We start from the raw sequence: 10,879 nt of genomic DNA, 5'->3' as shown, positions 1-10,879 counted from the left end.
TTCATGTAAATAGATTTTCCCCATTTTATACAAAAAGAAAACTATAAAATGCCCAAGTTGTATTTTTCTCTTTAGTCCCAATATCCCCAAATTTATATTAATGAAATCTATTTATGTTTATAAATTACAAATAATTGTAGTTCATAAACCAGCACTGTAAATCTAATACCAAAGGATTAAATAGCAGACAAGAAATTGCACAAGCAGAATCTATATTATCTTCCTCCACTTCATAATTGGATATATTCCCTAGAGCCCTGTAAATTATAATTTAAAGAATATTTTTTAGAAAACTGTACATCTTTCTTTTCTTTTTCTTTCTTTCTCTCTTGCTTTCTTCCTTTCTCTTTCTTTCTCTTATTCTGTGTTCCTATCACAGTGTAATGTTAAAGACTTGAGATTTATTGAATTTCAGTGACAGATTGGAGAAATGTGACACAAAATATTTTTCCTAATAGACCCAAATATCTTTAGTTCTTCCGTAAAAGAAAGCCAAAAGTGAATAAACTTTTTTCAGTAATTAGTATTTTATCATTTGGAAATGATTTAGATATTAAATGAATATCCATCATTAAACTTACCTCACTGTAACTTTAAGGATTCAAGTTACCAAAAAGATTTTAGAAACTATTTTTAAATAGACATATTATAAGTCATAATTTATATTTTTTTATTTAAATTCAATTAGCAAACTTATAGTACATCATTAGTTTCAGATCTAGTGTTCAGTAAATTGTCAGTTGTGTATAACACCCAGCGCTCATCACATCCCATGCCCTCAGTGCCCATCACCCAATTACCCAATCCATCCACCCACCTCCCCTCCAGCAACCCTCAGTTTGTGTCCTATAGTTAAAGAGTCTCTCATGGTTTTTCTCTCTTTCTGATGACTTCTCATTCTGTTATTGTTGAAAAGTTCATTTATAAACTTATTTACTTATATCTACTTAACTTACTTGTTCATAACGATCATATTCAGATCATTCAAAAAATCTCATAAGACCTTAAACATCTAGCCATCCTCTTAAGTTATCTTTCTTGCTGATAAATTCTGTAATGGGGATAATGTATTTGACTTCTAGCAAACCTAGGTAGAGTGAAAGTTATTTGGCTGCATTATATCTAGTGATGATAACTCTAAAGATATTCCAGTTTTAATTAAACTCACAAACTTAAGCAAGTTTTTATTTACTGAAGATTATTCTAGATCACATGAATTTGAAAAACTTTTGAGTTAGTTTCCATATTTCTGAGAGTACACTTAATTTATATAAATGCTTAATTTTCTTTTAGCCAAGTAAATAGAGCTGTCTACAAATTAATTTTGGCAATACCATTCTGAGGTAGAAAAAATATTACACATCTATAACATACATACACAGACGTAGATAAACATGCAGACAAATACAAACAGAAATCTTACAGTTCTTGTTTTAAAAACTTAGCCATGAAGAGTATGATAATGCAAAACTCACTTCTTCATAAAAGAATAATTTGGTCCAAATTATGTTTCTGGCAATGGAATAAGTTAAGGTTAATTGATAAGATGGCTTAAACTCTTTACTAATATTTGTGGAGAAGACTTTTAAGATTTCTTTCATTTGTGTAGTTTCCAAAAAGCATCTTCATTTTTTTCCCCTCTGATAAGAATTAGTTTCCTAGAGAAGACCAGGAGAACATTTATGTCTCAAAAGCACAGAGAAAGAATACAAGTTCTTCCAAGAAGGAATTTTGTTTTCTAAGGCCAGAATTTTTACAGTACCTACAAGCCTTCTGAAATGAATAAGGGAGGTTTGAGGATTGGTAAAAAGGATAGTTTTTTAAAATTTTTTGATTCTTTTTTTTTTCTGTTCTTGTAAAGATTCAATTTGTTTAAGACAAGTCGTACAGGTTGTCCTCAATTTGGGGGAGTGTTTGTAATTCCTCAAAGAATTGGCTTATAACCTGAATGATATCAAGGGTCACCAAAGAAATATATCATCTTTAGTTTGGTTCTTTATGTCAGAAGTTCTTCATCTAAAATAGAAATCAAAAGATTTCCTTGTTCTAGATTTAGAGTTGTTTGTCTTTGGAAAGTTTTTCTTTCCCTCTGGGTACACAATTTCATTTTAGCTTAAGGGAAAAGGCCTAAAAAAAGTTTCTGTCAGGCTCTGAATATCAGCTTCCAGCCAACTTCTGACCATAGAGTTACTTTAAAAAAATCCTGTTGAACATCTTGTTGAATTTTAGCCAAGACAAACAGTAAATATCCCTGGCATTATTGAACAATCCCTTGAATGCAAGCAGCATCCCCAAAAAGGATGCAAAAGATACTACCCTCTCAAGTTCCAGACCCACTCTTAAAAGTAAGAAAAGAAGGACTCTCTTTCCCGTCGCGGCTTGCGTGGAGTCAGTTCATGGGTCTGGGAGACCCGAAAATTGAGAGCTTTGTCGCTCCCCGGCAGCTGCACCTGATGGCTCTGTGGCTGTCACCATGCCACAAAATGAATATATTGAGGTACACCAGAAGCAATATGGCTATCATTTGGATTACCATGAGAAAAAAAAGAAAGAAAGAAGGTCAAGAGGCTCATGAATGTTCAAAGAAGGCAAAAAAGATGGTTGGTCTGAAAGCTAAGTGCTACCATAAATAGCGCCATGCTGAGAAAATACAAATGAAAAAGACTAGCAAGATGCATGAAAAGAGAAACACCAAACAAAAGAATGATGAAAAGACTCCACAAGGAGCAGTACCTGCGTATCTACTGGACAGAGAGGGACAGTCCCGAGCTAAAGTACTTTCCAATATGCTTAAAAACGAAGAGAGAAAGCGGGAAAGTGGGAGGTTCCTTTACCCAAGGTTCATGCCCAGGGAGAAACAGAAGTATTAAAAGTTATTCGAACTGGAAAGAGAAAGAAGAAAGTATGGAAGAGGGTGGTCACTAAAGTCTGCTTTGTTGGAGGTGCTTTACTTGAAAACCACCTAAATATAAAAGACTCATTAGACCAATGGGCTTACGTTTCAAAAAGGCCCATATAACACATCGTGAATTGAAAGCCACCTGCCAATACTTGGTGTAGAAAAGAATCCTTCATCCCCACTATATACAACTTTGGGTGTTATTACCAAAGGCAGTGTAATTGAGGTGAACGTGAGTTGGGCCTTGTGACACAAGGAGGCCCAGTTATTTGGGGCAAATATGCCCAGATTACCAACAACCCTGAAAATGATGGATGCATAAATGCAGTCCTGCTGGTTTGACAGCAGTTTCAGAGAAGTAACTCCTTACAATTACTGAAGACTACACACTGATCAGGAAGACCACCATTACTGTGGTGGTTCTGAATACTACCAAACAGCCTTATGTATCTGCAGTCATCAAGAGAAGTATTTATTCTATTGTGAAAAACATTAATATAGACATTTATTTAAAAAAAAAGAAAAGAAAGAAAAGAAAAAGAAGCAGATAATTCCCCTGAGAGCTGTCAACAATCAGTAGGGCCCTAGCCTCAAATGGAGTGCAACCTGCATTTCAGTTGGCCATATCTAGCTGCAAGTGGAGTTCAACCCATTTTCTTCTGGTTATATCTTTGGGTCCCCAAACTGATCGTTGAGCTGTCTGCATATATAAGAACTGACAATCCATGTGCCCAGGCAGGCAGAAAGTGAAGTCAAGTTCTCAGGACACAAAATAAGACAAGCAAGAAGGCAGTAATTGTCCCTGGGAGAGAAGAGATCAGCAACCAATGGGCAGCTCAGAACCATATTCACAAGAGTCAGGTTTTGGAAAGGGAAGGACAATGTGAAATTTTACCTTCCTTTCTCTACCAGGCACTACAGATATCAAGAGAACTGACATTAGAAAGAATTCTCTCCCTTCACTGGCTTCTGCCAGTTTTCCCACGATCCTACCTGAAGTGAGTGTGGTTTAAAGAAGAAAGTTTAGCTCCATTGTCTACTAGAATTTTGCAAGGTTTTCTGTTAATTTTAATTTTAGTTTCCTCTCAAATGTTTATTTTTTTTCTTTAAAGATTTTATTTATTTATTTGACAGAGAGTGAAACAGCAGGAAAGGGAACACAAGCAGGAGTGGGAGAGGGAGAAACAGGCTTCCCACCTAGTAGGGAGCCCAATGTGGGGCTTGATACGGGGCTCGATCCCAGGATGCTGGGATCATGACCTGAGCCAAAGGCAGACGCTTAATGACTGAGCCACCCAGGCGTCCATCCTTTCAGATGTTTAAGGGAATAATGGTAACAACAGGATTCCTTGGATTCCCATCAAACCTTCGAGGGGTCCATATGGGGGCCTCCTTTGAGGATAGATATGGATGCATTCAATTTCATGTCAAATGATTTGACAAAATCTTGGAGGATAATCTTTTTTCCAGTGTTCAGGAAATAACTGCAAATGGGACACCAATTTTGGGGTCAGTGTTTTGATAATAGACCCATAGGAAGGTACAATGAGAGAGGCCCACGTGTTTTAGGTTTCTGGCCTTGGAGCTGCTGCAATCGTAAGGGCACTTAACTTAGTGGATTTTTGTTTATGGCCTTATGGTCTCTTCAGATGAAGAGACAATTCAGGTAAGGATTAGTAAACTGAGTACTCAGTTTAATAAGGATAAAGGGGAATACTAGAAGTCTTACAGTCTTTTGTTTTGGGTAATTCTTGTGTATTTAATTTTTCATTAGCTTTTTGCAATGAATCGTTCAATAAAGCTATTTTGGAATCTTGAAACCTTTTGGATCCTTCTGCATGCCAATTAAAGTAGGTACCCCATTCTGTTTGTTTGATTTAGGAACCCTTGCTTTCAAGTGAACTTCTCAAATGAATGGTCTTTTCTAATTGGAACATTCTCCATAATGACCATTGTAATTCTAGGTTATTTTAGTGAGATTTTGCCATTTTTGTAGATATCTCCAGCTTCTAGGATCACAGTTCTTAGAAATAAGATAAGTAGGTGTGCTGGGAGATTGAGCACTCAGTTCATTGAACTTGAGAATCTCCTTTCTTTAGCTAAACCTTTGGGTAACTTGGAGCCAGAATAATATCTAACAGTGATGTGTTCTTGTGTTGGGGATTTTGTGGTGTTTTACAGTGTATCTTATTGCACAGAAGAAATTTTCTTGAGATTGGTGAGTGACCCAGTGTCAGTCTAACTCATTCCATGACCAGCATATCCTAGCATGGGAGTCTTAGAGTTATGTGGAGAGCACTCTCAGTTTTTAAATGCTTGACCCATGCCCACCAATTTTGCAGTTTTGGCTTCCAAGATTCCCATTAGCAATAGAGCTAATACTCCTTTCACTTGAAGATTTCTTTCTAGAGGCAGACACTGTTTTGGCTTTTAATAGTCTGACTTATGCCTACTTAGATTTTGATTTTGATGGTCAAAATTGTCTGATTTTTTTGCATTATTTCCCCAAGCCCCCCAGAAGTTTATGCTGTAAGCTTACCTTCAGGCTTTATGAGTCTCATAACAACTGCCACTCAATGTGGACATTGGAATTCCTTCTTCTTGGGTCCTCTAATGGCTGCAACACATGTGGGCTCCCAGTATAACAACCTTACAGGTTCCAGAAACTTTCTAATAACTTTAATAAACCCCAGAGCCTTCCCAGGACCCCAGAACCAGAAAGGGAAAAAAAAAATATATATATATATATAAAGTTTGTTTGGATCAGAGTTTAGATCTGAGAGTGACTTATCCATGGCCTCAGTAACAAGGAGAAGAATACTGAACTCAAAGTGTTGTGCAGACACTGCCTGTGTATCTCCTTCTGCAGGCCATTAGCAGTGAGCTTTGGACCCTATTCCTCATCTCCAAAAGTGTTAAAAAAATCATTAAAGTAGACAATTGAGGTGATACAAAGAAACTTTATTTCTTACTTTATGACACTGATAGTCTCCTTTTACAGAACTTCAAAATGGGGCAGAAGGCAGAAGGCTCTTTTATAGGATAAAGAAAAAAGAACAGGAAGAGAAAAACAGAAAAAGAAAACAACAACAACAACAAAGCTATTGTCTTGGACCAAGTAGTCACCTTTGTTTGGGGTATGAAGGCTCAGAGTTGGTTTGGCGTTGGGGATTGGCTGATTGGTTGACGGTGTTTCTGGTCAAATGGAGCATTTACAGGGAAACAAAAGTTACCTATGTTTCAGTTTGCTGACATGGCACCACAGGCAGGAACGACTCCATCTTGGGCTTAGTTATTTCAACATATTTGATAATCTGAAGAGAAGTTTCAAAGTCAAATTGAATATGCACACATGAAAAATAGAATATGTAGCTTTGTTACATTGGTATACAAATAGGCACAGTTGTGGATGACTTATCATAGAATAACACCATATAAGTATTCTAGAAAAGCCTAAGTCAGAATATGCTTCAATTCTGTGTTTAATGTTCTTTCACATTTTTTAATAAAACCATTCACATTGTCATTTTAATAAGTTATTTTGTTTGGAAAATGTGTTTTTCAGTTATTAGATTTTATATTTAATTGTAATTATATCTGTTTTGGTCCAATAAATAAACTTTTTGAGATATAATTTAATCTATTTACTTAAAAAAATTTGGAAACTCTTCCATTCATTTATTCAGTGAGTATATATTGATCACCAGTTTGGGACAAATTACCTGGAGGGATTAGCAGTTAAGCAGAAGTTTAGGCCCTCACCCATAGCAGGATGGAAAGATATTTAATAATAAATTAAACAGTTTATATATTTATTACAAGGGTGATGTGGTATTTAATAAAGAAGTTCAGGTTTATAAAATAGCGTATAATAGGGAGCTGAAATTTTCTTAAAGGTCAGTAAAGAGTTCCCTGAAATATAGTTTTAATTGAGAGCTCAAAAATGTGTTAAGGGTTAACTTAAAAATGATAGTGATGGATTGGGGCAGGGAAGAGTCTGCCTATAAAACAATCCAGGAAAAAGAAATATGAGGATAAAATTCCTGGTGGAGGAAAAGACTACATTCATTATAGGAATTGAAAAGAGTCAGTATGGTGGTTGAATGTGTCTATAAATTAGATAGATTGATGCTGGAATAGAAGAGAGACAGAAGCCAATTAGGGAATTGTAAATCAGCTTAATAATTTGTCTCTTTATGTTAAGAACAATGAGCAGAAAATATCTAAAGGTTCATATTTATCAGAATTTTTCTTGATGCAGCTGACTTGTCTACACTTCAAACTAGATTAGACATAAAGGGGAATTTATTGATTCACGTTACTGAAAAAGCTCTGATTCATACGTTACTGTGAAAGACTGAATATACAACTGGACAATAGACAGACCATATATAAAAATGAAACTCTGGCCCACAACCTGCAGGAATCTGCCCAGTAAACCAAATCATCTTCGGCAGCAACCAGCCCAGGAAGCCAACCTGCCATAAATCAGACTTGTGGGAGGCCAGAGTTCTAGCTCTACTGACAATCCAGTAACTCCTGCAATATTCAGCCCAAAATCGTGAAGACGTGACGAATCACTAGAAGCTTCCCTAATTTTCTGTCCCCATTTCCAATTTAGGACCAACTACAGAAAGCCAAATATGCACCCCTGACCATTCTAGCTCGTCTGCCTACAGCTTCTCCTTTTCAACACCCTCCATTTAGAGCATACCTGAAGTCTTCCCTTCGGTCCAATATAAAGCTTTCTCACTTCATTGCCTGCCTTTGTGTCTCTGCCAAAATTTAAGTGATGGTGACTGACTTCCTTTCTATAGCAAGTCTCAGTAAATAGCCTTTGCTTTCTCTTATTTGCCTGACCTTCATTTATTTCCACAGCTGGGTTCACTGAATCACAGAAGCTGTCAGTGATCTCTCTTTTTGTTCTCTCCTGATTTTTCCACCTCTCTGGTTAACTTTCTTCTATTTTACTTTCTTTCATAAGACCAAGATGTCCACAGAAAAGCTAGTATCCTAATATCATCCTACAGAGACAAATCACAGATAGAAACTAAATATCTATCTAAAGACCCAAAAGCATGTCCACGGTGATCACAGTCTCATCTTAGGGTACAGGTCCATTCCTGAACCAACAGTAGTTTCCAAGCAGGTGATTTGTTACTGGGGTTTATAAGATGGTTTCTGTATAGGATTATTATAGGAAAAAAATGATGCCTAGCTTTATTTTCAATTTTAGGTAAACAACAAACATGTTTTTAAAAAATGCAAGCAGAACTTGTGAAATAATATATGAAAAATATTTTTTTGTTTACCTCAAGTTCAAATTTTGCTGGGCATCCTTTCTATGGCGTGGCAACCCTACTCACATGGCATGAAAGGCAAAGTTGTCATTAAGTTATGTAACAGACTGTTAGGTTGTTCAGGAACGAATCCAGAAAGGAACGGTGCTAAGCTGAAAAACAGTAATATGTCATTAAATTTTTTAAGTAAGCGAGATATTCACATTTGAAATTTGAAAGAATAAGCCTTGTTGCTGTGTTCAGAGAAACTGGGGGAAATAAGGGAGGATATAGGATATTAATGGGAGACTGTCACAGCAGATCAAATAAACTGTGGGTGGTTGTAGCTGCGATGATGCAACAGGAATAAAGACAAATATATCAGTAGATATATTCGTGGGGCAGTAGAATCAGTAGCAGTTTGGGATTGTTATTTATTAATTAAAATGAGTAAATTTAGTCATATTACAATTAAACTGTTATAATTTAAGGAAATTTAGTATAAGTATGCTGGATGCAAGGTCACCATGCAAATTGAATTATATTTCTATAAAGCAACCATAAACAACTCAAAAGTGAAGTTTAAAAATAGAACATTTAGAGTGACATCCTAATCACAACATGACTAAAAATAAATCAAATAAAATTTGGGTAAGATTTCTTAAAGTAAGATACAAAGCTTTTGAAAATAGATAGAAAATGCTGAACTAAATGCAGATATACTTATTTGTTTTTATTTTATTTAATATAATAAATATATATATTTATTATATATAATAATTATATATATAATATATAATATAATAAAGTTGATATCACCCCCTCCTGAAATTATGATGCAACCTCAATCAAAATTTAAGCAGGTGTTTTTGTGAAAATGTACAAGTTGGTTCTAAAAAAAATACAGAAATACAAGAGCCAAATATAGCCAAGGCAATCTTGAAAAAGTACACAGTGGTTGAATGTACTCTGCTAGATTTTAATACGTATATTAAAGTTAAAGTAGTTCAGAGAATTGGTATTGACACAAGAATAAACAAATAGGTCAATGAAACAGATCTAATAGAGTCTTGAAACAGAATCAAGAACATATGGCTACATTATTTAAAATGAGCTAGCTCTGCAGAATAGTTAAGATTATTCTTTTCAATAAAGTGTTCTGGCTCAATAAAAGTTCAGTACAGGATTGAATTATCCATATGAAAAGCATGAAAAAGTTGACATTTGATTCACCACAAAATCAAAAACAGTAAGTTAGTCTGTAGGTTTATATGTGAAACAAAAAAGAAATAAGATGTGTAGATGATGACATGTATAAAGATATAGTAATTACATTCATGTTAAGAAATACCCAGGGGCGCCTGGGTGGCTCAGTCGTTAAGCGGCTGCCTTCAGCTTGGGTCATGATCCCAGGGTCCTGGGATCGAGCCCCACATCGAGCTCCCTGCTCTGCGGGAAGCCTGCTTCTCCCTCTCCCACTCCCCCTGCTTGTGTTCCCTCTCTTGCTATGTCTCTGTCAGGTAAATAAATAAAATCTTAAAAAAAATAAGAAATACTTGAATAAGACACAAAAAATTCCAAACATGAGACAGTTGTTTGACATAGTAAAATTAAAAATAAAATTAAAATCAGAAGATACCATTAGTAGAATGAAAAAATATGTTATGGAGTAAGAGTAGATATTTGAAACACATAACCAACAACAGGCTTATACCTAGTATATTTTCAAAACAATTCCTACATAAAAGCATTCATACATAAAAGGCAGAGAACAAGTAGAAAAAAAAGACAGATACAAAGCAATCACTGTAAAAAATAATACCTAGTGGCCAATAAAAATATAAAAAGATAACCATTCTGTTCTCTTTCGTTTTCAGTGAAAAGCAACTTAGTCACACTGAGATAACCACCAGAATAGATACAGTTTTATAAAGTTAACAATCTTAAATTTTGGCAAGGATTTGCAGTAACTGGCATTCTCAAACACTTCTGGTGGGAGTATACATTGGTACAAATGTGATTGGTACAAAAAAAAAAAGAAATGTTTATTGTTGCTTACTAGAATTGCAAATGTAAATTATTATGACCCACCAATTTTACTCTTATTTATAATCAACAGAAATCCATGTAAAGTTGCAATGAAAGACATTTGCAAACATATTTATGGGAGTTTTATTTATAACCCAAAATGTGAAATAAGTAAAATGTTCATCATATGGAAATTGACATTAAATTTTGTACATTCATTTTCTATATATGCAAGTATATATATACACATATATATGCACACACATATACATAGCACATATATATAGTACTATGTTTACTATGTTTCTGTATTTCATTTTATACAATGAAAAAGGAGAAAGCACTCCTACACACATACATGCACACACATACCCAGGTACGTATCATAACAAACTGAGTGAAGTAAACCCTACCCGCAAACATATTTGTATAATTCAATTACATAAAAGTCAAAAACAGACCATATTAGGCTATTATTGTAGAATTCAGGATAGTGAGAAATAAGGAATGTTCCAGTATCTATCATCTTATTCCAGTTATGCTACATAGCAAACATGGCTCCAAGATGCCTCTTATTTTTCTTGTAATTTTTTGGATCAGTAGCTCAGAAATGACTAGGTGGTTCAACTCTGATTTCCATGGTTCAGCAGGGTCCACTAGGGTTGGAAGATTT

At 35.1% G+C, this 10,879-nt stretch overlaps 1 pseudogene; it reads left to right on the top strand.

Moving 5' to 3' along the window:
• Positions 1 to 2,473: 2,473 nt before the first annotated feature.
• On the top strand, positions 2,474 to 3,296 carry LOC112826914 (ribosome biogenesis protein NSA2 homolog pseudogene; annotated as a pseudogene).
• The last annotated feature ends 7,583 nt before the right edge of the window (positions 3,297 to 10,879 follow it).

The sequence above is a fragment of the Callorhinus ursinus genome, unplaced genomic scaffold (assembly GCF_003265705.2).
Source record: "Callorhinus ursinus isolate GAN/ISIS: 27379988/994484 unplaced genomic scaffold, GSC_fseal_2.0 scaffold7, whole genome shotgun sequence".
Classification (NCBI taxonomy): domain Eukaryota; kingdom Metazoa; phylum Chordata; class Mammalia; order Carnivora; family Otariidae; genus Callorhinus; species Callorhinus ursinus.
This window is presented reverse-complemented; position numbering and strand designations above follow the sequence as displayed.